This window comes from Olea europaea, unplaced genomic scaffold, assembly GCF_002742605.1.
Source record: "Olea europaea var. sylvestris unplaced genomic scaffold, O_europaea_v1 scaffold32, whole genome shotgun sequence".
NCBI lineage: Eukaryota > Viridiplantae > Streptophyta > Magnoliopsida > Lamiales > Oleaceae > Olea > Olea europaea.
In genome coordinates this window covers 710,331-738,130 of record NW_019250835.1, presented here as the reverse complement: position 1 = coordinate 738,130, position 27,800 = coordinate 710,331, and positions in this window count along the sequence as shown.

Below are 27,800 nucleotides of genomic sequence, written 5' to 3'. Positions count from 1 at the left end.
TGACAAAGTGTAAACTAAAGTTTACACCATAGTGTACATGTGACAAGGTTCTTACCAATTGAACCTTGCTAATTGTACGCTGATTTTGACACGTTGTTTGACACTTGTATTGTTACCAAGCATCAACTGGATGGGAAAATTGTTTGAAGTTTAAACTGTCCAACATGGTCCATGGCAAAGTGTAAACTAAAGTGTTCACCATAGTGTGCATGTCGTAAGACTCTTACCGATTGAACTTTTCAAATTGTACACTGATTTTTGACAGGTTTTTTGACTCTTGCCTTGTTGTCAAGTGTCAATTGGATGGAAAACTATTCCAAATTTAAACTGTCCAACAGGAAAATGTCACGTGGCAAAGCGTAAACTAAAGTGTACACCTTAGTGTACATGTCACAAGGTTCTTACCGATTGAACTTTGCTATTTATACATTGATTTTTGACACGTTATTTTGCATTTGCATTGTTGTCAAGTGTCAATTGGATGGAAAAACTATTTTAAATTTAAACTATCCAACAGGGTAATGTCACGTGGCAAAGCATAAACTAAAGTGTACACCATAATGTACACGTCGAAAGGTTCTTATCGATTTGACTTTCCTATTTGTACACTAATTCTTAACACGTTTGACTCTTGCATTGTTGTCGAGTGTCAATTGGATGGAAAAAGTGTTTGAAATTTAAACTATACAATAGGGTAATGTCACGTGGTAAAGTGTAAACTAAAGTGTATACCATAGTGTACATGTGCAAGGTTCTTATTGATTGAACCTTGATATTTGTACGCTATTTTTTGACACGTTATTTGACACTTGCATTGTTGTCAAGTATCAGTTGAATGGGAAAACTATTTGAAATTTAAACTATCCGACATGGTCCGCGGCCAAGTGTAAACAAAAGTTTTCACCGTAGTTTACATGTAGCAAGGTTCTTACCGATTGAACTTTGCAATTTGTACGCTGATTTTTGACACGTTGTTTGACACTTGCGTTGTTGTCAAGTGTCAATTGTATGGAAAAACTGGTTGAAATTTAAATTGTCCAGTAGGGTAATGACATGTGGAAAGGTGTAAACTAAAGTGTACAGCATAGTGTACATGTTGCACGGTTCTTACCGATTGAACCTTGCTATTTGTACGCTGATTTTTGACACATTTTTTGACACTTGCATTTTTTTATCAAGTGACAATTGGACGGGAGAACTATTTGAAATTTAAACTGTCCAGCAAGGTATAGTCACGTGGCAAGGTGTAAACTAAAGTGTGTATACCATAATGTGCAGGTCGTAAGGTTCTTACCGATTGGACATTCCTATTTGTACACAGATTTTTGAGACGTTGTTTGACACTTGAATTGTTGTCAAGTGTCAATTGGATGGAAAAATTGTTTGAAATTAAAACTGTCCAACAGGGTAATTTCACGTGACAAAGTGTAAATTAATGTGCACACCATAGTTTACATGTCACAAGGTTCTTACAAATTGAACTTTACTATTTGTACGCTGATTTTTGACATTTTTTGGCACTTGCATTGTTCTCAAGTGTGAATTGGATGGGAAAATTGTTTGAAATTTATACTGTCCAACAGGGTAATGTCATGTGGCGAAGTGTAAACTAAAGTGTACACCATAGTGAACATGTCGCAAGGCTCTTACCAATTGAACTTTCCTATTTGTACACTTTTTTTGCATGTTGTTTGACTCTAGCATTGTTGTCAAGTGTCAGTTGGATGGGAAAACTATTTGAAATTTAAGCTGTCCAACAGGGAAATGTCACGTGGCAAAGTGTAAACTAAATTTTACACCATAGTGTACAAGTCGCAAGGTTCTTACCTATTGAACTTTGTTATTTGTACATTGACTTTTGACACGTTGTTTGGCACTTGTACTATTGTCAAGTGTCAATTGGATGGAAAAACTGTTCTAAATTTAAACTGTCCAACCGGGTAATGTCACGTGGTAAAGTATAAACTAAAGTGTACACCATGATTTACATGTCGCAAGGTTCTTATTGATTGAACTTTCCTGTTTGTACACTGATTTTTGACACGTTGTTTGACTTTTACATTGTTGTTGAGTGTCAACTGGATGGGAAAACTGTTTGAAATTTAAACTGTGCAATAGGGTTATGTCATGTGGTAAAGTGTAAACTAAAGTGTACACCATAGTGTACATGTGGCAAGGTTCTTACCAATTGAACCTTGCTATTTGTACGCTGATTTTGACACTTGTATTATTGCCAAGCATCAATTGGATGGGAAAATTGTTTGAAGTTTAAACTGTCCAACATGGTCCATGGCAAAGTGTAAACTAAAGTGTTCACCATAGTGTGCATGTCACAAGACTCTTACCGATTGAACTGTCCAATTTGTACACTGATTTTTGACACGTTGTTTGACTCGTGCGTTGTTGTCAAGTGTCAATTGGATGGAAAACTATTCTAAATTTAAACTGTCCAACAGGGAAATGTCACGTGGCAAAGGGTAAACTAAAGTGTACACCTTAGTGTACATGTCGCAAGGTTCTTACCGATTGAATTTTGCTATTTGTACATTGATTTTTGACACATTGTTTTGTACTTGCATTGTTGTAAAGTGTCAATTTGATGGAAAAACTATTTGAAATTTAAATTGTCCAATAGGGTAATGTCACGTGGTAAAGTGTAAACTAAAGTGTATACCATAATGTACATGTCGCAAGGTTCTTATCGATTGAACTTTCCTATTTGTACTCTGATTTTTGACACGTTGTTTGACTCTAGCACTATTGTCGATTGTCAATTGGATGGCAAATCTGTTTGAAATTTAAACTGTACAATAGGGTAATGTCACGTGGCAAAGTGTAAACTAAAGTATACACCATAGTGTACATGTGCAACGTTCTTACCGATTGAACCTTAATATCTGTACGTTGACTTTTGACACATTGTTTGACACTTGTATTATTGTCAAGTGTCAATTGGATGGAAAAACTATTTGAAATTTAAACTGTCCGACATGGTCCGTGGCAAGGTGTAAACCAAAGTTTTCACCATAGTTACATGTAGCAAGGTTCTTACCGATTGCACTTTGCAATTTGTTCGCTGATTTTTGGCACGTTGTTTGACAGATGCATTGTTGTCAAGTGTCAATTGGAAGGAAAAATTGTTTGAAATTTAAACTGTCCAACAGGGTAATGACACGTGATAAAGTGTAAACTAAAGTGTACACCATAGTGTACATGTTGCAAGGTTCTTACCGATTGAACCGAGAAATTTGTACGCTGATTTTTGACACGTTGTATGACACATGCATTGTTGTCAAGTGACAATAGGGCGGGAAAACTATTTGAAATTTAAACTATCCAGTAGGGTATAGTCACGTGGCAAGGTGTAAACTAAAGTGTGTACATCATAGTGTGTATGTCCCAAGGTACTTAACGATTGAACTTTCCTATTTGTACACTGATTTTTGACACGCTGTTTGACACTTACATTGTTGTCAAGTATCAATTGGATGGAAAAATAGTTTGAAATTAAAACTGTCCAACAGGGTAATATCCCGTGACGAAGTGTTAACTAATGTACACACCATAGTTTACATGTCGCAAGGTTCTTACAGATTGAACTTTACTATTTGTACACTGATTTTTGACATATTGTTTGGCACTTGCATTGTTCTCAAGTGTGAAATGGATTGGAAATCTGTTTGAAATTTATACTGTCCAATAGGGTAATCTCACGTGGCAAAATGTAAACTAAAGTGTACACCATAGTGCACATGTCGCAAGGCTCTTACCGATTGAACTTTCCTATTTGTACACTAATTTTTTGCACGTTGTTTGACTCTAGCATTGTTGTCAAGTGTCAGTTGGATGGAAAAACTATTTGAAATTTAAATTGTCCAACGGGGAAATGTCACGTGGCAAAGTGTAAACTAAAGTGTACACCGCAGTGTACATGTCGCAAGGTTCTTACCTATTGAAATTTGTTATTTGTACATTGATTTTTGACACGTTGTTTGGCCCTTGTATTGTTGTCAAGTGTCAATTGGATGGAAAAACTGTTCCAAATTTAAATTGTCCAACAGGGTATTGTCATGTAGCAAAGTGTAAACTAAATTGTACACCATGATTTACATGTCGCAAGTTTCTTATCGATTGAACTTTCCTATTAGTACACTGATTTTTGAGTCAAGTGACAAAGTGTAAACTAAATTGTACACCATGATTTGCATGTCGCAAGGTTCTTATCGATTGAACTTTCCTATTAGTACACTGATTTTTGACACGTTGTTTGACTCTTACATTGTTGTCGAGTATCAATTGGATGGGAAAACTGTTTCAAATTTAAATTGAGCAAAAGGGTAATGTCACGTGGCAAAGTGTAAACTAAAGTGTACACCATAGTGTACATGTGGCAAGGTTCTTACCAATTGAACCTCGCTATTTGTACGCTGATTTTTGACACGTTGTTTGACAGTTGTATTGTTGTCAAGTGTCAATTGGATGGGAAAACTGTTTGAAATTTAAACTGTCCAACAGGGCAATGTCACATCGTAATGTGTAAACTAAAGTGTACACCGTACTGTACATGTCGCAAGGTTCTTAACGATTGAACTTTCCTATTTGTACACTGATTTTCGACATGTTGTTTGACACTTGCATTGTTGTCAAGTGCCAATGGGATAGAAAAATGATTTGAAACTTAAACTATCGAACAGGGTAACGTCACGTGACAAAATGTAAACTAAAGTGTACACCATAGTGTACATGGCGCAAGGTTCTTACTGATTGAACTTTGCTGTTAGTTTACAGATTTTCGACACATTGTTTGACACTTTCGTTGTTGTCAAGTGTTAATTGGATGGCGAAATTTTTTGAAATTTAAACTATCCAACACGGTACGTGGCAAAGTGTAAACTAAAGTGTACATCATATTATACATGTAGCAAGGTCCTTACCGATTGAACTTTGCTATTTGTACACTGATTTTTGACATGTTGTTTGACAGTTACATTATTGTCAAGTGTACATTGGATGGGAAAATGGTTTGAAATTGAAATTGTCCAATAGGGTAATAACACGTGATAAAGTGCGAACTAAAGTGCACACCATAGTGTACGTGTAGCAAGGTTCTTACTAATTGAACTTTGCTATTTGTACACTGATTTTTTAACTCATTGTTTAACACTTGCATTGTTGTCAAGTGTCAATTGGACGGGAAAAACTGTTTGAAATTTAAACTGTCCAGCACGGTAACGTCACATGGCAAGGTGTAAACTAAAGTGTGTACAACATAGTGTACATGTCGTGAGGTTCTTACCGATTGACCTTTCCTATTTGTACACTAATTTTTGATACGTTGTTTGACACTTGCATTGTTGTCAAGTGTACATTGGATGGGAAAACATTTTGAAATTTAAACTGTCCAGCAGGGTAATAACACGTGGTAAAGTGCAAACTAAAGTGTACACCATAGTGTACATGTAGGAAGGTTCTTACCTATTGAACTTTGCTATTTGTACACTGATTTTTAACTCTTTGTTTGACACTTGCATTGTTGTTAAGTTCAATTGGATGGGAAAACTGTTTGAAATTTAAACTGACCAACAGGATAATGTCACGTGGCAAGGTGTAAACTAAAGTGTGTACAACATAGTGTACATGTCGCAAGGTTCTTACCGATTGAAGTTTCCTATTTGTACACTAATTTCTGACATGTTGATTGATACTTGCATTGTTGTCAAGTGTCAATTATATGGGAAAATAGTTTAAAATCTAAACTGTGTGACGGTTTAATGTCACATGGCAAAGTGTAAACTAATTGTACGCCATAGTGTACATGTAGCAAGATTCTTACCGATTGAACTTTGCTATTTGTATACTGATTCTTGACCCATTGTTTGACACTTACATTATTTTCAAGTGTCAATTGGATGGACAAACTATTTGAAATTTAAACTGTCCAACAGGGCAATGTCACGTCGTAATGTGTAAACTAAAGTGTACACCATACTGTACATGAAGCAAGATTGTTACCGATTGAACTTTCCTATTTGTACACTGATTTTTGACACGTTGTTTGACACTTGTATTACTGTCAAGTGTACATTGGATGGGGAATGGTTTGAAATTTAAACTGTCCAACAGGGTAATAACACGTGATAAAGTACAAACTAAGTGTACACCATAGTGTACGTGTAGCAAGGTTCTTATCGATTGAACTTTGCTATTTGTACACTAATTTCTGACACGTTGTTCGACAGTTGCATTGTTGTTGACTGTCAATTGGATGGGAAAACTGTTTGAAATTTAAACTGACCAACAGGGTAATGTCACGTGGTAAAATGTAAACTAAAGTGTAAACCATAGTGTATATTTAGTACAATTCGTACCGTTTGAACTTTGCTATTTGTACACAAATCTTTGACACGTTGTTTGACACTTGTATTGTTGCCAAGTGTCGATTTGATAGGAAATTTTTTTGAAATTTCAACTGTCCAACTGGCAAGAGTCATGTGGTAAAGTGTAAAGTAAAGTGTACACCATAGTGTACATGGAGCACGGTCCATACCAACTGAACTTTGCTATTTGTACACTGATTTTGGACACGTCCTTTGACACTTGCCTTGTTGTCAAGTGTCAATTGGATGAAAAAACTTTTGGAAATTTAAATTGTCCAACAAGGTAATGACACGTGGCAAAGTGTAAAATTAAAGTGCACACCATAGTGTACAAGTAGTAAGTTTCTTACCGATAGAACTTTACTATTTGTACACTTAGTTTTGAGACGTTGTTTAACACTTGAATTGTTGTCAAGTGTCAATTGGATGGGAATACTGTTTGAAATTTAAACTGTCCAATAGGGTGATGTCACTTGGGAAAGTGTAAACTAATGTGTAAACCACAGTGTACATAAAGCAAGGGTCTTACCGATTGAACTTTGCTATTTGTACACTGATTTTTGACATGTTGTTCGACACTTGCTTGTTGTCAAGTGTCAACTGGATGGGAAAACTGTTTGAAATTTAAACTGACCAACAGGGTAATGTCACGTGGCAAAGTGTAAACTAATGTGTACACCATAGTGTATATGTAGCATAGTCCGTACCGCTCGAACTTTGCTATTTGTACAGTAATTTTTGACACGTTGTTTAACACTTGCATTATTGTCAAGTGTTAATTCAATAGGAAAACTGTTTAAAATTTAAACTCTCCAACAGGGTAATGTCACGTGGTAAAGCATAAACTAAAGTGTACGCCACAGTGTACATGTTGCACGGTCCGTACCGATTGACCTTTTCTATTTGTACATTAATTTTTGACACGTTGTTTGAAACTTGCATTATTGTCAAGTGTCAATTGGATGGAAAAACTGTTTGAAATTTAAATTGTCCAATAGGGTAATGTCACTTCGCAAAGTGTAAACTAAAGTGTACATGTAGCAAGTTTCTCTCCGATTGAACTTTACTATTTGTACAGTGATTTTTTACACGTTGTTTGACACTTGCATTGTTGTCAAGTGTCAATTGGTTGGAAAAGCTATTTGAAATTTAAATTGTCCAACAGGGTAATGTCACATGGTGAAGTGTAAACTAAAGTATACACCATAGTGTACATGTAGAAAGTTTCTGACCGATTGAACTTTGCAATTTGTACACTAATTTTTGACATGTCGTTTGACACTTACATTTTCGTCAAGTGTCAATTGGATGAAAAAACTGTTTAAAATTTAAATTGTCAAACGGGGCAATGTAACGTGGCGTAGTGCAATCTAAAGTGTACACTATAGTGTACATGTACCAAGTTTCTGGCCGATTGAACTTTACTATTTGTATACTGATTTTTGACATGTTGTTTAACACTTGCATTGTTGTCAAGTGTCAATTGGATGGGAAAAATGTTTGAAATTTAAACAGTCCAACAGGTCAATGTCACGCGGCAAAGTGTAAACTAATGTGTGTACCATGGTGCACATGAAGCAAGGTTCTTACCAATTTAACTTCGCTATTTGTACACTAATTTCTAACTAGTTGTTCGACACTTGCATTGTTGTCAAGTGTCTATTGGATGGGATAACTGTTTGAAATTTAAACTGACCAACAGAGTAATATCACGTGACAAAGTATAAACTAAAGTGTACACCATAGTGTATATGTAGCACAATCCGTACCGTTTGAAATTTGATATTTGTACACTAATTTTTGTTACTTTGTTTGGCACTTACATTGTTGTCAAGTGTCAATTCAATTGGAAAACTGTTTGAAATTTAAACTGTCCGACAGGTTAATGTCACGTGATAAAGTGCAAACTAAAGTGTACACCATAGTGTACATGTAGCACGGTCCGCACCGATTGAACTTTTCTATTTGTACACTAATTTTTGACACGTTGTTTGACACTTGCATTGTTGTCAAGTGTCCATTGGATGGAAAAAAAATTGAAATTTAAATTGTCCAACAGGGTAATGTCACGTGGTAAAGTGTAAACTAAAGTGTACACCATAGTGTACATGTAGGAAGTTTCTTACCGATTGAACTTTGCTATTTGTACACTGATTTTTGACATGTTGTTGGACACTTGCATTGTTGTCAAGTGTCTACTGGATGGAAAAACTGTTTCAAATTTAAATTGTCAAACAAGGTAATGTCACGTGGTAAAGTGTAAACAAAAATGTACACCATAGTGTACATGTAACAAGTTTCTTACCGATTGAACTTTGATATTTGTAGAATGATTTTTGACACATTGTTTCATACTTGCATTGTTGTCAAGTGTCAATTGGATGGGAAAACTGTTTGAAATTTAAACTCTTGAAATAGGTAATGTCACGTGGGAAAGTGTAAACTAATATGTACACCATAGTGTACATGAAGCAAGGTTCTAACCGATTTAACTTTGCTATTTTTACACTAATTTTTGACACGTTGTTTGACACTTATATTGTTGTCAAGTGTCAATTGGATAGGAAAATTGTTTGAAATTTAAACTGTTCAAATAGGTAATGTCACGTGGCAAAGTGTAAACTAATGTGTACACCATAGTGTACATGAAGCAAGGTTCTAACCGATTTAGCTTTGCTATTTGTACACTAATTTTTGACACGTTGTTTGACACTTATATTGTTGTCAAGTGTCAATTCGATAAGAAAATCTTTTGAAATTTAAATTGTCCAACAAGGTAATGTCACAGGGTAAAGTGTAAAGTAAAGTGTACGCCATAGTTTACATGTGGCACGATCCGTACCGATCGAACTTTTCTATTAGTACACTGATTTTTGACACGTCATTTGACATTTGCATTGTTGTCAAGTGTCAATTGGATGGAAAAACTTTTGGAAATTTAAATTGTCCAACAAGGTAATGACACGTGGCAAAGTGTAAACTAAAGTGCACACAATAGTGTTCAAGTAACAAGTTTCTTACTGATTGAACTTTACTATTTGTACACTGATTTTTGACACGTTGTTTAACACTTGCATTGTTGTGTACTGTCAATTGGATGGAATACTGTTCGAAATTTAAACTGTCCAATAGGGTAATGTCACTTGGCAAAGTGTAAACTAATGTGTACACCACAGTGTAAATGAAGTAAGGTTCTTACTGATTGAACTTTGCTATTTGTACACTGATTTCTGACAGCATGTTCGACACTTGCATATTGTCAAGTGTCAATTAGATGGGAAAATTGTACAAAATTTTAAATAACCAACAGGGTAATGTCACATAGCAAAGTGTACACCATAGTGCATATGCAGCACAGTCCAAACCATTTGAACTTTACTATTTGTACACTAATTTTTGACCGTTGTTTGACACTTGCATTGTTGTCAAGTCTCAATTCGATAGGAAAATTGTTTGAAATTTAAACTGTCAAACAGGGCAATGTCACATGGTAAAGTGTAAACTAAAGTGTACACTATAGTGTACGTGTAGCACGGTCCATACCGATTGGACTTTTCTATTTGTACACAGATTTTTGACACGTCATTTGACACTTGCATTGTTGTCAAGTGTCAATTGGATGGAAAAACTTTTGGAAATTTAGATTGTCCAACAAGGTAATGACACGTGGCAAAGTGTAAAACTAAAGTGCACACCATAGTGTACGAGTAGCAAGTTTCTTACCGATTGAAGTTTACTATTTGTACACTGATTATTGACACGTTGTTTAACACTTGCATTGTTGTCAAGTGTCAATCTGATGGGAATACTGTTCGAAATTTAAACTGTCCAATAGGGTGATGTCACTTGGTAAAGTGTAAACTGATGTGTACACCACAGTGTACATGAAGCAAGGTTCTTAACGATTGAACTTTGCTATTTGTACACAGATTTCTGACACGTTGTTCAAAAGTTGCTTGTTGTCAAGTGTCAATTGGATGGGAAAACTGTTTGAAATTTAAACTGACCAATAGGGTAATGTCACGTGGCAAATTGTAAACTAAAGTATACACCATAGTGTATATGTAGCATAGTCCATACCATTCGAACTTTGATATTCGTACACTAATTTTTGACACGTTGTCTGACACTTGCATTGTTGTCAAGTGTCTATTCAATTGGAAAACTGTTTGAAATTTAAACAGTCCAACAGGGTAATGTCACGTGGTAAAGTGTACACCGTAGTTTACATGTAGTATGGTCCGTACCGATTGACCTTTTCTATTTGTACACTAATTTTTGACACGTTGTTTGACACTTGCATTGTTGTCAAGTGTTAATTGGATGGAAAAAATGTCTGAAATTTTAATTGTCCGACAGGGTAATGTCACGTGGCAAAGTGTAAACTAAAGTGTACACCATAGTGTACATATAGCTAGTTTCTCACCGATTGAACTTTGCTATTTGTACACTGATTTTTGACACGTTGTTTGAAACTTGCATTGTTGTCAAGTGTCGATTGAATGGAAAAACTGTTTGAAATTTAAATTGTCCAACGTGGTAATGTCACGTGACGAGGTGTAAACTAAAGTGTACACTATAGTCTACATGTAGCAAGTTTCTTATCGATTGAACTTTGCTATTTGTACACTGATTTTTGACACGTCGTTTAACACTTGCACTATTGTCAAGTGTCAATTAGATGAAAAAATTGTTTGAAATTTAATTGTCAAACAGGGTAATGTAACGTGGCGTAGTGTAAACTAAAGTGTACACCATAGTGTACATGAAGCAAGATTCTTACCGATTTAGTTTCGTTATTTGTACACTAATTTCTGACACGTTGTTCGACTCTTGCATTGTTGTCAAGTGTCCATTGGATGGAAAAAAATTTTGAAATTTAAATTGTCCAACAGGGTAATGTCACGTGGTAAAGTGTAAACTAAAGTGTACACCATAGTGTACATGTAGGAAGTTTCTTACCGATTGAACTTTTCTATTTGTACACTGATTTTTGACATGTTGTTGGACACTTGCATTGTTGTCAAGTGTCTATTGGATGGAAAAACTGTTTCAAATTTAAATTGTCAAACAAGGTAATGTCACGTGGTAAAGTGTAAACTAAAATGTACACTATAGTGTACATGTAACAAGTTTCTTACCGATTGAACTTTGCTATTTGGACAATGATTTTTGACACATTGTTTCATACTTGCATTGTTGTCAAGTGTCAATTGGATGGGAAAACTGTTTGAAATTTAAATTGTTGAAATAGGTAATGTCACGTGGGAAAGTGTAAACTAATGTGTACACCATAGTGTACATGAAGTAAGGCTCTAACCGATTTAACTTTGCTATTTGTACACTAATTTTTGACACGTTGTTTGACACTTGTATTGTTGTCAAGTGTCAATTGGATAGGAAAATTGTTTGAAATTTAAACTGTTCAAATAGGTAATGTCACGTGGCAAAGTGTAAACTAATGTGTACACCATAGTGTACATGAAGCAAGGTTCTAACCGATTTAATTTTGCTATTTGTACACTAATTTTTGACACGTTGTTTGACACTTATATTGTTGTCAAGTGTCAATTCGATAAGAAAATCGTTTGAAATTTAAATTGTCCAACAAGGTAATGTTACAGGGTAATGTGTAAAGTAAAGTGTACGCCATAGTTTACATGTGGCACCATCCGTACCGATCGAACTTTTCTATTAGTACACTGATTTTTGACACGTCATTTGACATTTGCATTGTTGTCAAGTGTCAATTGGATGGAAAAACTTTTGGAAATTTAAATTGTCCAACAAGGTAATGACACGTGGCAAAGTGTAAAATAAAGTGCACACAATAGTGTTCAAGTAACAAGTTTCTTACTGATTGAACTTTACTATTTGTACACTGATTTTTGACACGTTGTTTAACACTTGCATTGTTGTGAACCGTCAATTGGATGGAAATACTGTTCGAAATTTAAACTGTCCAACAGGGTAATGTCACTTGGCAAAGTGTAAACTAATGTGTACACCACAGTGTAAATGAAGTAAGGTTCTTACTGATTGAACTTTACTATTTGTACACTGATTTCTGACAGCATGTTCGACACTTGCATATTGTCAAGTGTCAATTAGATGGGAAACCTGTATAAAATTTTAAATAACCAACAGGGTAATGTCACATAGCAAAGTGTACACCATAGTGCATATGTAGCACAGTCCAAACCATTTGAACTTTACTATTTGTACACTAATTTTTGACCGTTGTTTAATACTTGCATTGTTGTCAAGTCTCAATTTGATAGGAAAATTGTTTGAAATTTAAACTGTCAAACAGGGCAATGTCACATGGTAAAGTGTAAACTAAAGTGTACACTATAGTGTACGTGTAGCACGGTCCATACCGATTGGAAAGTTGCTTGTTGTCAAGTGTCAATTGGATGGGAAAGCTATTTGAAATTTAAACTGTCCAATAGGGTAATGTCACGTGGCAAAGTGTAAACTAAAATGTACGGAATACTGTTCGAAATTTAAACTGTCCAATAGGGTAATGTCACGTGGCAAAGTGTAAACTAAAATGTACGGAATACTGTTCGAAATTTAAACTGTCCAATAGGGTAATGTCACGTGGCAAAGTGTAAACTAAAATGTACGGAATACTGTTCGAAATTTAAACTGTCCAATAGGGTAATGTCACGTGGCAAAGTGTAAACTAAAATGTACGGAATACTGTTCGAAATTTAAACTGTCCAATAGGGTGATGTCTTTGCAATTTGTACACTAATTTTTGACACGTTGTTTGACACTTGCATTCTTGTCAAGTGTCAATTGGATGGGAAAGCTATTTGAAATTTAAACTGTCAAACAGGGCGACACGTTGTTCAAAAGTTGCTTGTTGTCAAGTGTCAATTGGATGGGAAAACTGTTTGAAATTTAAACTGACCAATAGGGTAATGTCACGTGGTAAATTGTAAACTAAAGTATACACCATCGTGTATATGTAGCACAGTCCGTACCATTCGAACTTTGATATTCGTACACTAATTTTTGACACGTTGTCTGGCACTTGCATTGTTGTCAAGTGTCTATTCAATTGGAAAACTATTCGAAATTTAAACTGTCCAATAGGGTAATGTCACGTGGTAAAGTGTACACCATAGTGTACATGTAGCATGGTCCGTACCGATTGACCTTTTCTATTTGTACACTAATTTTTGACACGTTGTCTGGCACTTGCATTGTTGTCAAGTGTCTATTAGATGGGAAACTATTTGAAATTTAAATTTTCCAACAAGGTAATGTCACGTGGCAAAGTGTAAACTAAAGTGTACACCATAGTGTATATGTAGCACAATCCGTACCGTTTGAACTTTGATATGTGTACACTAATTTTCGACACATTGCTTGGCACTTGCATTGTTGTCAAGTGTCTATTAGATGGGAAACTATTTGAAATTTAAATTTTCCAACAAGGTAATGTCACGTGGCAAAGTGTAAACTAAAGTGTACACCATAGTGTATATGTAGCACAATCCGTACCGTTTGAACTTTGATATGTGTACACTAATTTTCGACACATTGCTTGGCACTTGCATTGTTGTCAAGTGTCTATTAGATGGGAAACTATTTGAAATTTAAATTTTCCAACAAGGTAATGTCACGTGGCAAAGTGTAAACTAAAGTGTACACCATAGTGTATATGTAGCACAATCCGTACCGTTTGAACTTTGATATGTGTACACTAATTTTCGACACATTGCTTGGCACTTGCATTGTTGTCAAGTGTCTATTAGATGGGAAACTATTTGAAATTTAAATTTTCCAACAAGGTAATGTCACGTGGCAAAGTGTAAACTAAGATGTACACCATAGTGTACATGTAGCATGTTTCTCACCGATTGACTTTGCTATTTGTACACTGATTTTTGACACGTTGTTAGATACTTGCATTGTTGTCAAGTGTCTATTAGATGGGAAACTATTTGAAATTTAAATTTTCCAACAAGGTAATGTCACGTGGCAAAGTGTAAACTAAAATGTACACCATAGTGTACATGTAGCAAGTTTCTTACCGATTGAACTTTGCTATTTGTAAAATGATTTTTGACACATTATTTGACACTTGTATTGTTGTCAAGTGTCAATTGGATGGGAAAACTGATCGAAATTTAAACTTTTGGAATGGGTAATGTCACGTGGCAAAGTTAAACTAATGTGTACACCATAGTGTACATGAAGCAAGGTTCTTACCGATTTAACTTTGTTATTTGTACACTAATTTTTGACATGTTGCTCGACACTTACACTATTGTCAAGTGTTAATTGGATGGGAAAACTATTTGAAATTTAACCTGATCAACAAGGTAATGTCACGTGGCAAAGTTTAAACTAAAGTGTACACCATAGTGTATATGTAGCACAATCCATTCCGTTTGAACTTTGATATTTGTACACTAAATTTTAACACGTTGTTTGGAACTTGCATTGTTGTCAAGTATCAATTCAATTGGAAAACTGTTTGAAATTTAATCTCTCCAACAGTTTAATGTCACGTGGTAAAGTGTACACCATAGAGTACGTGTAACACGGTCCGTACCGATTGAACATTTCTATTTGTACACTAATTTTTGACATGTTATTTGACAATTGCATCGTTGTCAAGGGTCAATTGGATGGTAAAACTTTTTGAAATTTAAATTGTCCAACAGGGCAATGTCACGTGACAAAGTGTAAACTAAAGTGTAAATCATAGTGCACATGTACGAAGTTTCTTACCGATTGAACTTTGTTATTTGTACACTGATTTTTGACACATTGTTAGACACTTGCATTGTTGTCAAGTGTCTATTGGATGGGAAAACTGTTTGAAATTTAAATTTTCCAACAAGGTGATGTCACGTGGCAAAGTGTAAACTAAAATGTACACCATAGTGTACATATAGCAAGTTTCTTACCGATTGAACTTTGCTATTTGTAAAATGATTTTTGAAACATTGTTTGACACTTGCATTGTTGTCAAGTGTCAATTGGATGGGAAAACTGGTCGAAATTTAAACTTTTGAAACGGGCAGGCAAAGTGTAAACTAATGTGTACACCATAGTGTACATGAAGCAAGGTTCTTACCGATTTAACATTGTTATTTGCACACTAATTTTTGACACGTTGTTCGACTCTTGCATTGTTGTCAAGTGTCTATTGGATGTAATAACTGTTTGAAATTTAAACTCACCAACAGGGTAATGTCACGTGGCAAAGTGTAAACTAAAGTGTACACCATAGTGTTTATGTAGCACAATCCGTACCGTTTGAACTTTGATATGTGTACACTAATTTTCGACACATTGCTTGGCACTTGCATTGTTGTCAAGTGTCAATTCAATTGGAAAACTATTTGAAATTTAAACTGTCCAACAGGTTAATGTCACGTGGTAGAGTGTAAATTAAAGTGTACACCATAGTGTACATGTAGCACGGTCCGTACCGATTGAACTTTTCTATTTGTACACTGATTTTTGACACGTTGTTTGACACTTGCATTGTTGTCAAGTGTCAATTGGATGGAAAACTGTTTGAAATTTAATGTGTCCAACAGGGTAATGTCACGTGGCAAAGTGTAAACTAAATTGTACTCCATAGTGTACATGTAGCATGTTTCTCACCGATTGACTTTGCTATTTGTACACTGATTTTTGACACGTTGTTAGATACTTGCATTGTTGTCAAGTGTCTATTAGATGGGAAACTATTTGAAATTTAAATTTTCCAACAAGGTAATGTGACGTGGCAAAGTGTAAACTAAAATGTACACCATAGTGTACATGTAGCAAGTTTCTTACTGATTGAATTTTGCTATTTGTAAAATGATTTTTGACACATTATTTGACACTTGTATTGTTGTCAAGTGTCAATTGGATGGGAAAACTGATCGAAATTTAAACTTTTGAAATGGGTAATGTCACGTGGCAAAGTTAAACTAATGTGTACACCATAGTGTACATGAAGCAAGGTTCTTACCGATTTAACTTTGTTATTTGTACACTAATTTTTGACATGTTGCTCGACACTTACACTATTGTCAAGTGTTAATTGGATGGGAAAACTGTTTGAAATTTAACCTGATCAACAAGGTAATGTCGCGTGGCAAAGTTTAAACTAAAGTGTACACCATAGTGTATATGTAGCACAATCCATTCCGTTTGAACTTTGATATTTGTACACTAAATTTTAACACGTTGTTTGGAACTTGCATTGTTGTCTAGTATCAATTCAATTGGAAAACTGTTTGAAATTTAAACTCTCCAACAGTTTAATGTCACGTGGTAAAGTGTAAACTAAAGTGTACACCATAGAGTACGTGTAACACGGTCCGTACCGATTGAACATTTCTATTTGTACACTAATTTTTGACATGTTATTTGACAATTGCATTGTTGTCAAGGGTCAATTGGATGGTAAAACTTTTTGAAATTTAAATTGTCCAACAGGGCAATGTCACGTGACAAAGTGTAAACTAAAGTGTAAACCATAGTGCACATGTACGAAGTTTCTTATCGATTGAACTTTGTTATTTGTACACTGATTTTTGACACATTGTTAGACACTTGCATTGTTGTCAAGTGTCTATTGGATGGGAAAACCGTTTGAAATTTAAATTTTCCAACAAGGTAATGTCACGTGGCAAAGTGTAAACTAAAATGTACACCATAGTGTACATATAGCAAGTTTCTTACCGATTGAACTTTGCTATTTGTAAAATGATTTTTGACACATTGTTTGACACTTGCATTGTTGTCAAGTGTCAATTGGATGGGAAAACTGGTCGAAATTTAAACTTTTGAAACGGGCAGGCAAAGTGTAAACTAATGTGTACACCATAGTGTACATGAAGCAAGGTTCTTACCGATTTAACATTGTTATTTGCACACTAATTTTTGACATGTTGTTCGACACTTGCATTGTTGTCAAGTCTCAATTGGATGGGAAAACTGTTTGAAATTTAAACTGATCAACAAGGTAATGTCACGTGGCAAAGTGTAAACTAAATGTACACCATAGTGTATATGTAGCACAATCCATTCCGTTTGAACTTTGATATTTGTACACTAATTTTTGACACGTTGTTTGGCACTTGCATTGTTGTCAAGTGCCAATTCAATTGGAAATCTGTTTGAAATTTAAACTGCCCAGCAGGCCAATGCCACATGGTAAAGTGTAAACTATAGTGTACATGTGTACATGTAGCACGGTCCGTACCGATTGAACTTTTCTATTTGTACACGAATTTTTGACACGTTGTTTGACACTTGCATTGTTGTCAAGTGTCAATTGGACGGAAAAACTGTTTGAAATTTAAATTGTCCAACAGGGTAATGTCACATGGCAAAGTGTAAACAAAAGTGTACACCATAGTGTACATGTAGCAAGTTTCTCACCGATTGAACTCTGCTATCTGTAGGCTGATTTTTGACACGTTGTTTGACACTTGCATTGTTGTCAAGTGTCAATTGGACGGAAAAACTGTTTGAAATTTAAATTGTCCAACAGGTTAATGTCACGTGGTAAAGTGTAAACTAAAGTATACACCATAGTGTACATGTAGTACGGTGTACCGATCGAACTTTTCTATTTGTACACAGATTTTTGACAAGTTGTTTGAAACTTGCATTGTTGTCAAGTGTCAATTGGATGGGAAAACTGTTTGAAATTTAAACTGACCAACAGGATAATGTCACGTGGCAAAGTGTAAACTAAAGTGTATACCATAGTGTTTATGTAGCATAGTCCGTACCGTTTGAACTTTGATATTTGTACACTAATTTTTGACACGTTGTTTGGCACTTGCATTGTTGTCAAGTGTCAATTCAATTGGAAAACTGTTTGTAATTTAAACTGTCCGACAGGTTAATGTCACGCGGTAAAGTGTTAACTAAAGTGTACACCATAGTGTACATGTAGAACGGTCCGTACCGATTGAAATTTTCTATTTCTATACTGATTTTTGACACGTTGTTTGACATTTGCAATGTTGTCAAGTTTTAATTGAATGGAAAAAAATGTTAGAAATTTAAATTGTGCAACAGGGTAATGTCACATGGCAAAGTGTAAACTAAAGTGTACACCAAAATGTGCATGCAGCAAGTTTCTCACCGATTGAACTTTGCTATTTTTCAACACTGATTTTTGGCACATTTTTTGACACTTGCACTGCTGTCAAGAGTCAATTGGATGGAAAAACTATTTGAAATTTAAATTGTCCAACAGGGTAATGTCACGTGACGAGGTGTAAACTAAAGTGTACACTATAGTCTACATGTAGCAAGTTTCTTATCGATTGAACTTCGCTATTTGTACACTGATTTTTGACACGTCGTTTGACACTTACATTGTTTTCAAGTGTCAATTGGATGGAAAAATTATTTGAAATTTAATTGTCAAACAGGGTAATGTAACGTGGCGTAGTGTAAACTAAAGTGTACACCATAGTGTACAAGTATCAAGTTTCTTACCGATTGAACTTTACTATTTGTACACTGATTTTTGACATGTTGTTTAACACTTGTATTACTGTCAAGTGCCAATTGGATGGGAAAACTGTTCTAAATTTAAACAGTCTAATAGGGTAATATCACGTGGCAAAGTGTAAACTAATGTGTACACCATAGTGTACATGAAGCAAGATTATTACCGATTTAATTTCGTTATTTGTACACTAATTTCTGACACGTTGTTCGACACTTGCATTGTTGTCAAGTGTCTATTGGATGGAATAACTGTTTGAAATTTAAACTGACCAACAGGGTAATGTCACGTGGCAAAGTGTAAACTAAAGTGTGCACCATAGTGTATATGTAGCAAGTTTCTCACCGATTGAACTCTGCTATCTGTACGCTGCTTTTTGACACGTTGTTTGACACTTTCATTGTTGTCTAGTGTCAATTGGATGGAAAAACTCTTTGAAATTTAAATTGTCCAACAGGTTAATGTCACGTGGTAAAGTGTAAACTAAAGTGTACACCACAGTGTACATGTAGCACGGTCCGTACCGATTGAACTTTTCTATTTGTACACAGATTTTTGATAAGTTGTTTGACACTTGCATTGTTGTCAAGTGTCAATTGGATGGGAAAACTATTTGAAATTTAAACTGTCCAACAGGGTAAAGTCATGTGGTAAAGCGTAAACTAAAGTGTACGCCATAGTGTACATGTAGCACGGTCCGTACCGATTGACCTTTTCTATTTGTACATTAATTTTTGACACGTTATTTGACACTTGCAATGTTGTCAAGTTTCAATTGGATGGAAAAAAATGTTTGAAATTTAAATTGTGCAATAGGGTAATGTCACATGGCAAAGTGTAAACTAAAGTGTACACCAAAATGTGCATGCAGAAAGTTTCTCACCGATTGAACTTTGCTATTTCTACACTTATTTTTGAAACGTTGTTTGACACTTGCACTACTGTCAAGAGTCAATTGGATGGAAAAACTGTTTGATATTTAAATTGTCCAACAGGGTAATATCACGTGATGAGGTGTAAACTGAAGTGTACACTATAGTCTACATATAGCAAGTTTCTTAACGATTGAACTTTACTATTTGTATACTAATTTTTGACATGTTGTTTAACACTTGTATTACTGTCAAGTGCCAATTGGATGGGAAAATTGTTCGAAATTTAAACAGTCCAATGGGGTAATGTCACATGGCAAAGTGTAAACTAATGTGTACACCATAGTGTACATGAAGCAAGATTCTCACCGATTTAATTTCGTTATTTATACACTAATTTCTGACACGTTGTTTGACACTTGCATTGTTGTCAAGTGTCAATTGGATGGAAAAACTGTTTGAAATTTAAATTATCCAACAGGGTAATGTCAAGTGGCAAAGTGTAAACTAAAGTGTACACTATAGTGTACATGTAGTAAGTTTCTCACCGATTGAACTCTGCTATCTGTACGCTGCTTTTTGACACGTTGTTTGACACTTTCATTGTTGTCTAGTGTCAATTGGATGGAAAAACTCTTTGAAATTTAAATTGTCCAACAGGTTAATGTCACGTGGTAAAGTGTAAACTAAAGTGTACACCATAGTGTATGTGTAACACGGTCCGTACCGATTGAACTTTTCTATTTGTACACAGATTGTTGACAAGTTGTTTGACACTTGCATTGTTGTCAAGTGTCAATTGGATGGCAAAACTCTTTGAAATTTAAACTGAACAACAGGGTAATGTCACATGGCAAAGTGTAAACTAAAGTGTACACCATAGTGTATATGTAGCACAGTCCGTGCCGTTTGAACTTTGATATTTGTACACTAATTTTTGACAAGTTGTTTGGCACTTGCATTGTTGTTAAATGTCAATTCAATTGGAAAATTGTTTGTAATTTAAACTGTCCGACCGGTTAATGTCACGTGGTAAAGTATTAACTAATGTGTACACCATAGTGTACATGTAGAACGGTCCGTACCGATTGAAATTTTCTATTTCTACACTGATTTTTGACACGTGGTTTGACACTTGCATTGTTGTCAAGTGTTAATTGGATGGAAAAATGTTTGAAATTTAAATTGTCCAACAGGTAATGTCACGTGGCAAAATGTAAACTAAAGTGTACACCATAGTGTACATGTAGTAAGTTTCTCACCAATTGAACTTTGTAATTTGTACGCTGATTTTTGGCACGTTTTTTGACACTTTCACTATTGTCAAGTGTCAATTGGATGGAAAAACTCTTTGAAATTTTAATTGTCCAACAGGGTAATGTCACGTGGCGAAGTGTAAACTAATGTGTACGCCACAGTGTACATATAGCACGGTTCGTACCTATTGAAATTTTCTATTTGTACACAGATTTTTGACAAGTTGTTTGACACTTGCATTGTTATCAAGTGTCAATTGGATGGGAAGACTGTTTGAAATTTAAACTGACCAACAGGATAATGTCACGTGGCAAAGTGTAAACTAAAGTGTACACCATAGTGTATATGTAGCATAGTCCATACCGTTTGAACTTTGCTATTTGTACACTAATTTTTGACACATTGTTTGACACTTGCATTGTTGTCAAGTGTTAATTCAATAGGAATATTATTTGAAATTTAAACTGTCCAACAGGGTAATGTCACGTGGTAAAGCGTAAACTAAAGTTTACGCCATAGTGTACATGTAGCACTGTCCGTACCGATTGACCTTTTCTATTTGTACATTAATTTTTAACACGTTGTTTGACACTTGCAATGTTGTCAAGTTTCAATTGGATGGAAAAAAAATTTTGAAATTTTAATTGTACAACAGGGCAATGTCACATGGCAAAGTGTAAACTAAAGTGTACACCAAAATGTGCATGCAGTAAGTTTTTCACCGATTGAACTTTGCTATTTCTGCACTGATTTTTGACACGTTGTTTGACAATTGCACTGCTGTCAAGAGTCAATTGGATGGAAAAACTGTTTGAAATTTAAATTGTCCAACAAGGTAATGTCACGTGACGAGGTGTAAACTAAAGTGTACACTATAGTCTACATTTAGCAAGTTTCTTATCGATTGAATTTTGATATTTGTACACTGATTTTTGACACGTCGTTTGACACTTGCACTGTTGTCAAGTGTCAATTGGATGGAAAAATTGTTTCAAATTTAATTGTCAAACAGGGTAATGTAACGTGGCATAGTGTAAACTAAAGTGTACACCATAGTGTACAAGTATCAAGTTTCTTGCCGATTGAACGTTACTATTTGTACACTGATTTTTGACATGTTGTTTAACACTTGTATTACTATCCAGTGCCTATTGGATGGGGAAACTGTTCGAAATTTAAACAGTCCAATAGGGTAATGTCACGTGGCAAAGCGTAAACTAATGTGTACACCATACTGTACATGAAGCAAGATTCTTACCGATTTAATTTCGTTATTTGTACACTAATTTCTGACACGTCATTCGACACTTGCATTATTGTCAAGGTCTATTGGATGGAATAACTGTTTGAAATTTAAACTAACCAACAGGCTAATGTCACGTGGCAAAGTGTAAACAAAAGTGTGCATCATAGTGTAAGTTTCTCACCGATTGAATTCTGCTATCTGTACGCTGATTTTTGACACGTTGTTTGACACTTTCATTACTGTCTAGTGTCAATTGGATGGAAAAACTCTTTGAAATTTAAATTGTCCAACAGGTTAATGTCACGTGGTAAAGTGTAAACTAAAGCGTACACCATAGTGTACACGTAGCACGGTCCGTACCGATTGAACTTTTCTATTTGTATAGAGATTTTTGACCAGTTGTTTGACACTTGCATTGTTGTCAAGTGTTAATTGGATGGAAAAATTGTTTGAAATTTAAACTGTCCAACAGGGTAATGTCACGTGGTAAAGCGTAAACTAAAGTGTACGCCATAGTGTACATGTAGCANGATTGAACTTTGCTATTTGCACACTGATTTTTGACACGTTGTTTGACACTTGCATTGTTGTCAAGTGTCAATTGGATGGGAAATCTATTTGAAATTTAAAGTGTCGAACAGGGTAATGTCACGTGGCAAAGTGTAAACTAAGGTGTACACCATAGTGTACAAGTAGCAAGGATCTTACCAATTGAACTTTACTATTAGTATACTGATTTTTGACACGTTGTTTGACATTTGTCTTATTGTCAAGTATCAATTGGATGGGAAAACTGTTTGATATTTAAACTGTCCAACAGGGTAATCTCACGTTGGAAACTGTAAACTGAAGTGTACACCATAGTGTACATGTAGCAAGGTTCTTAATGATTGAACTTTGCTATTTGTACACTGATTTTTAACACATTGTTTGACACTTACATTGTTGTCAAGTGTCAATTGGATGGGAAAACTATTTGAAATTTAAGCTGTCCTGCAGGGTAATAACACATGGCAGAGTGTAAATTAAAGTGTACACCATAGCGTACATGTAGCGAAGTTCTTATAGATTGAACTTTGCTATTTGTACACTTATTTTTGGCACGTTGTTTGACGCTCGCATTGTTGTCAAGTCTCAATTGGATGGGAGAACTATTTGAAATTTTAACTTTCCAATCGGGTAAAGTCACGTGACAAAATGTAAACTAAAGTCTACACCATAGTGTACATGTAGCAAAGTTCTTACCGATTGAACTTTACTCTTTGTACACTGATTTTTGGCACGTTGTTTGACACTTGTATTATTGTCAAGTGTCAATTGGATGGGAAAACTATTGAAAATTTAAAGTGTCCAACAGGGTAATGTCATGTGGCAAAGTGTAAACTAAAGTGTACACCACATTTTACATGTAGCAAAGTTTTAAATGATTGAACTTTGATATTTGTACACTGATTTTGGGCACATTTTTCGGCACTAGTATTGTTGTCAAGTGTTAGTTGGATGGGAAAATTGTTTGAAATTAAAATGTCCAACAGGATAATGTGACGTGGCAAAGTGTAAACCGAAGTGTACACGATAGTGTACATGTAGCAAGGTTCTTATCGATTGAACATTGCTATTTGTACGCTGATTTTTAACATGTTGTTTGACACTTGCATTATTTTCAAGTGTCAATTGGATGGGAAAACTATTTGAAATTTAAACTGTCCAACAGGGTAATGTCACGTGGCAAAGTGTAATCTAAAGTGTAAACCATAGAGTGCATGTTGCAAGGTTCTTACCGATTGAACTTTGTTATTTGTACACTGATTTTCGACACGTTGTTTGGTACTTGCATTGCCGTAAGTGTCAGTTGGATGGAAAAAACTGTTTGAAATTTAAATTGTCCAACGGGGCAATGTCTCGTGGCAAAGTGTAAACTAAAGTGTGCACCATAGTGTGCATGCTGCAAGGCTCTTACCGATTGAACTTAGTTATTTGTACACTGATTTTTGACACATTGTTTGACACATGGATTGTTATCAAGTATCAATTGGATGGGAAAATTCTTTGATGTTAAAACTGTCCAATAGGGTAATGTCACGTGGAAAACTGTAAACTGAAGTGTACACCATAGTGTATATGTAGCAAGGTTCTTAATGATTGAACTTTGCTATTTGTCCACTGATTTTTGACTCATTGTTTGACACTTACATTGTTGTCAAGTGTCAATTGGATGGAAAAACTATTAAAAATTGAAACTATCCAACAGAGTAGTGTAACGTGGCAAAGTGTAAACAAAAGTTTACATCATAGTGTACATCTAGCAAGGTTCTTATCCATTGAACTTTGCTATTTGTACACTGATCTTTAACACGTTGTTTAACACTTGCATTGTTGTCACATGTCAATTGGATGGGGAAACTATTTGAAATTTAGACTGTCCAATTGGGTAAAGTCATGTGACAAAGTGTAAACTAAAATGTACACCATAGTGTACATGTAGCAATGTTCTTACCGGTTGAACTTTGCTATTTCTACACTGATTTTTGACACGTTGTTTGACACTTGCACTACTGTCAAGAGTCAATTGGATGGAAAAACTGTTTGAAATTTAAATTGTCCAACAGGGTAATATCACGTAACGAGGTGTAAACTAAAGTGTACACTATAGTCTACAAGTAGCAAGTTTCTTACCGATTGAACTTTACTATTTGTACACTGATTTTTGACATGTTTTTTAACACTTGTATTACTATCAAGTGCCAATTGGATGGGAAAACTGTTCGAAATTTAAACAGTCCAATAGGGTAATGTCACATGGCAAAGTGTAAACTAAAGTGTACACTATAGTGTACATGTAGCAAGGTTCTTATCAATTAAACTTTGCTATTTGTACACTGATCATTGACACGTTGTTTGACACTTGCATTGTTGTCAAGTGTCAATTGGATGGAAAAACTATTTGAAATTTAAATTTTCCAATAGGGTAATGTCACGTGGCAAAGTGTAAACTAAAGTGTACACTATAGTGTACATGTAGCAAGTTTCTCACCGATTGAACTCTGCTATCTGTACGCTGATTTTTGACACGTTGTTTGACACTTTCATTGTTGTCTAGTGTCAGTTGGAAGGAAAAAATCTTTGAAATTTAAATTGTCCAACATGTTAATGTCACGTGGAAAAGTGTAAACTAAAGTGTACGCCATAGTGTACATGTAGCACGGTCCGTACCGATTGAACTTTTCTATTTGTACACAGATTTTTGACAAGTTGTTTGACACTTGCATTGTTGTCAAGTGTCAATTGGATGGGAAAAATCTTTGAAATTTAAACTGACCAACAGGGTAATGTCACATGGCAAAGTGTAAACTAAAGTGTACACCATAGTGTACATGTATCACAGTCCGTGCCGTTTGAACTTTGATATTTTGTACACTAATTTTTGACACGTTGTTTGACACTTGCATTATTGTTAAGTGTCAATTCAATTGGAAAACTGTTTGTAATTTAAACTGTCCGACCGGTTAATGTCACGTGGTAAAGTGTTAATTTATGTGTACACCATAGTGTACATGTAGAACGGGCCGTAGAAATTGAAATTTTCTATTTCTACACTGATTTCTGACACCTGGTTTGACACTTGCATTGTTGTCAAGTGTTAACTGGATGGAAAAATGTTTGAAATTTAAATTGTCCAACTGGGTAATGTCACGTGGCAAAATGTAAACTAAAGTGTACACCATAGTGTACATGTAGCAAGTTTTTCACCAATTGAACTTTGTAATTTGTACGCTGATTTTTCGCACGTTGTTTGACACTTTCATTGTTGTCAAGTGTCAATTGGATGGAAAAACTCTTTGAAATTTAAATTGTCCAACAGGGTAATGTCACATGGCGAAGTGTAAACTAATGTGTACGCCACAGTGTACATATAGCACGGTCCGTACCGATTGAAATTTTCTATTTGTACACAGATTTTTGACAAGTTGTTTGACACTTGCATTGTTATCAAGTGTCAATTGGATAGGAAGACTGTTTGAAATTTAAACTGACCAACAGGATAATGTCACGTGGCAAAGTGTAAACTAAAGTGTACACCATAGTGTACACGTACCAAGTTTCTTACCGATCGAACTTTACTATATGTACACTGATTTTTGACACGTTATCTGACACTTGCATTGTTGTCAAGTGTCAATTGGATGGAAAAACTCTTTGAAATTTAAATTGTGCAACAGGGTAATGTCACATGGCAAAGTGTAAACTAAAGTGTACACCATAGTGTACACGTACCAAGTTTCTTACCGATCGAACTTTACTATATGTACACTGATTTTTGACACGTTATCTGACACTTGCATTGTTGTCAAGTGTCAATTGGATGGAAAAACTCTTTGAAATTTAAATTGTGCAACAGGGTAATGTCACATGGCAAAGTGTAAACTAAAGTGTACACCATAGTGTACACGTACCAAGTTTCTTACCGATCGAACTTTACTATATGTACACTGATTTTTGACACGTTATCTGACACTTGCATTGTTGTCAAGTGTCAATTGGATGGAAAAACTCTTTGAAATTTAAATTGTGCAACAGGGTAATGTCACATGGCAAAGTGTAAACTAAAGTGTACACCATAGTGTACACGTACCAAGTTTCTTACCGATCGAACTTTACTATATGTACACTGATTTTTGACATGCTGTTTAACACTTGCATTGTTGTCAAGTCTCAGTTGGATGGGAAAACTGTTTGAAATTTAAACAGTCTAACAGGGTAATATCACGTGGTAAAGTGTATACTAATGTGTACACCATAGTGTACATGAAGCAAGATTCTTACCGATCTAACTTCACTATTTGTACACTAATTTCTGACACGTTGTTCGACACTTGCATTGTTGTCAAGTGTCTATTGGATGGGATAACTGTTTGAAATTTAAACTGACCAATAGGGTAATGTCAGGTGGCAAAGTGTAAACTAAAGTGTACACCATAGTGTATATGTAGCACAATTCGTACCGTTTGAACTTTGATTTTTGTGCACTAATTTTTAACACGTTGTTTGGAACTTGCATTGTTGTCAAGTATCAATTCAATTGGAAAACTGTTTGAAATTTTAACTCTCCAACAAGTTAATGTCACGTGGTAAAGTGTAAACTAAAGTGTACACCATAGTGTACATGTAGCACGGTCCGTACTGATTGAACTTTTCTATTTGTACACTGATTTTTGACACGTTGTTTGACACTTGCATTGTTGTCAAGTGTCAATTGGATGGTAAAACATTTTGAAATTTAAATTGTCCAACAGGGCAATGTCACGTAACAAAGTATAAACTAAAATGTAAACCATAGTGCAGATGTACGAAGTTTCTTATCGATTGAACTTTGTTAATTGTACAATGATTTTTGACACATTGTTAGACACTTGCATTGTTGTCAAGTGTCTATTGGATGAGAAAACTACTTGAAATTTAAATTGTCCAACAAGGTAATGTCACGTGGCAAAGTGTAAACTAGAATGTACACCATAGTGTACATGTCGTAAGTTTCTTACCCATTGAACTTT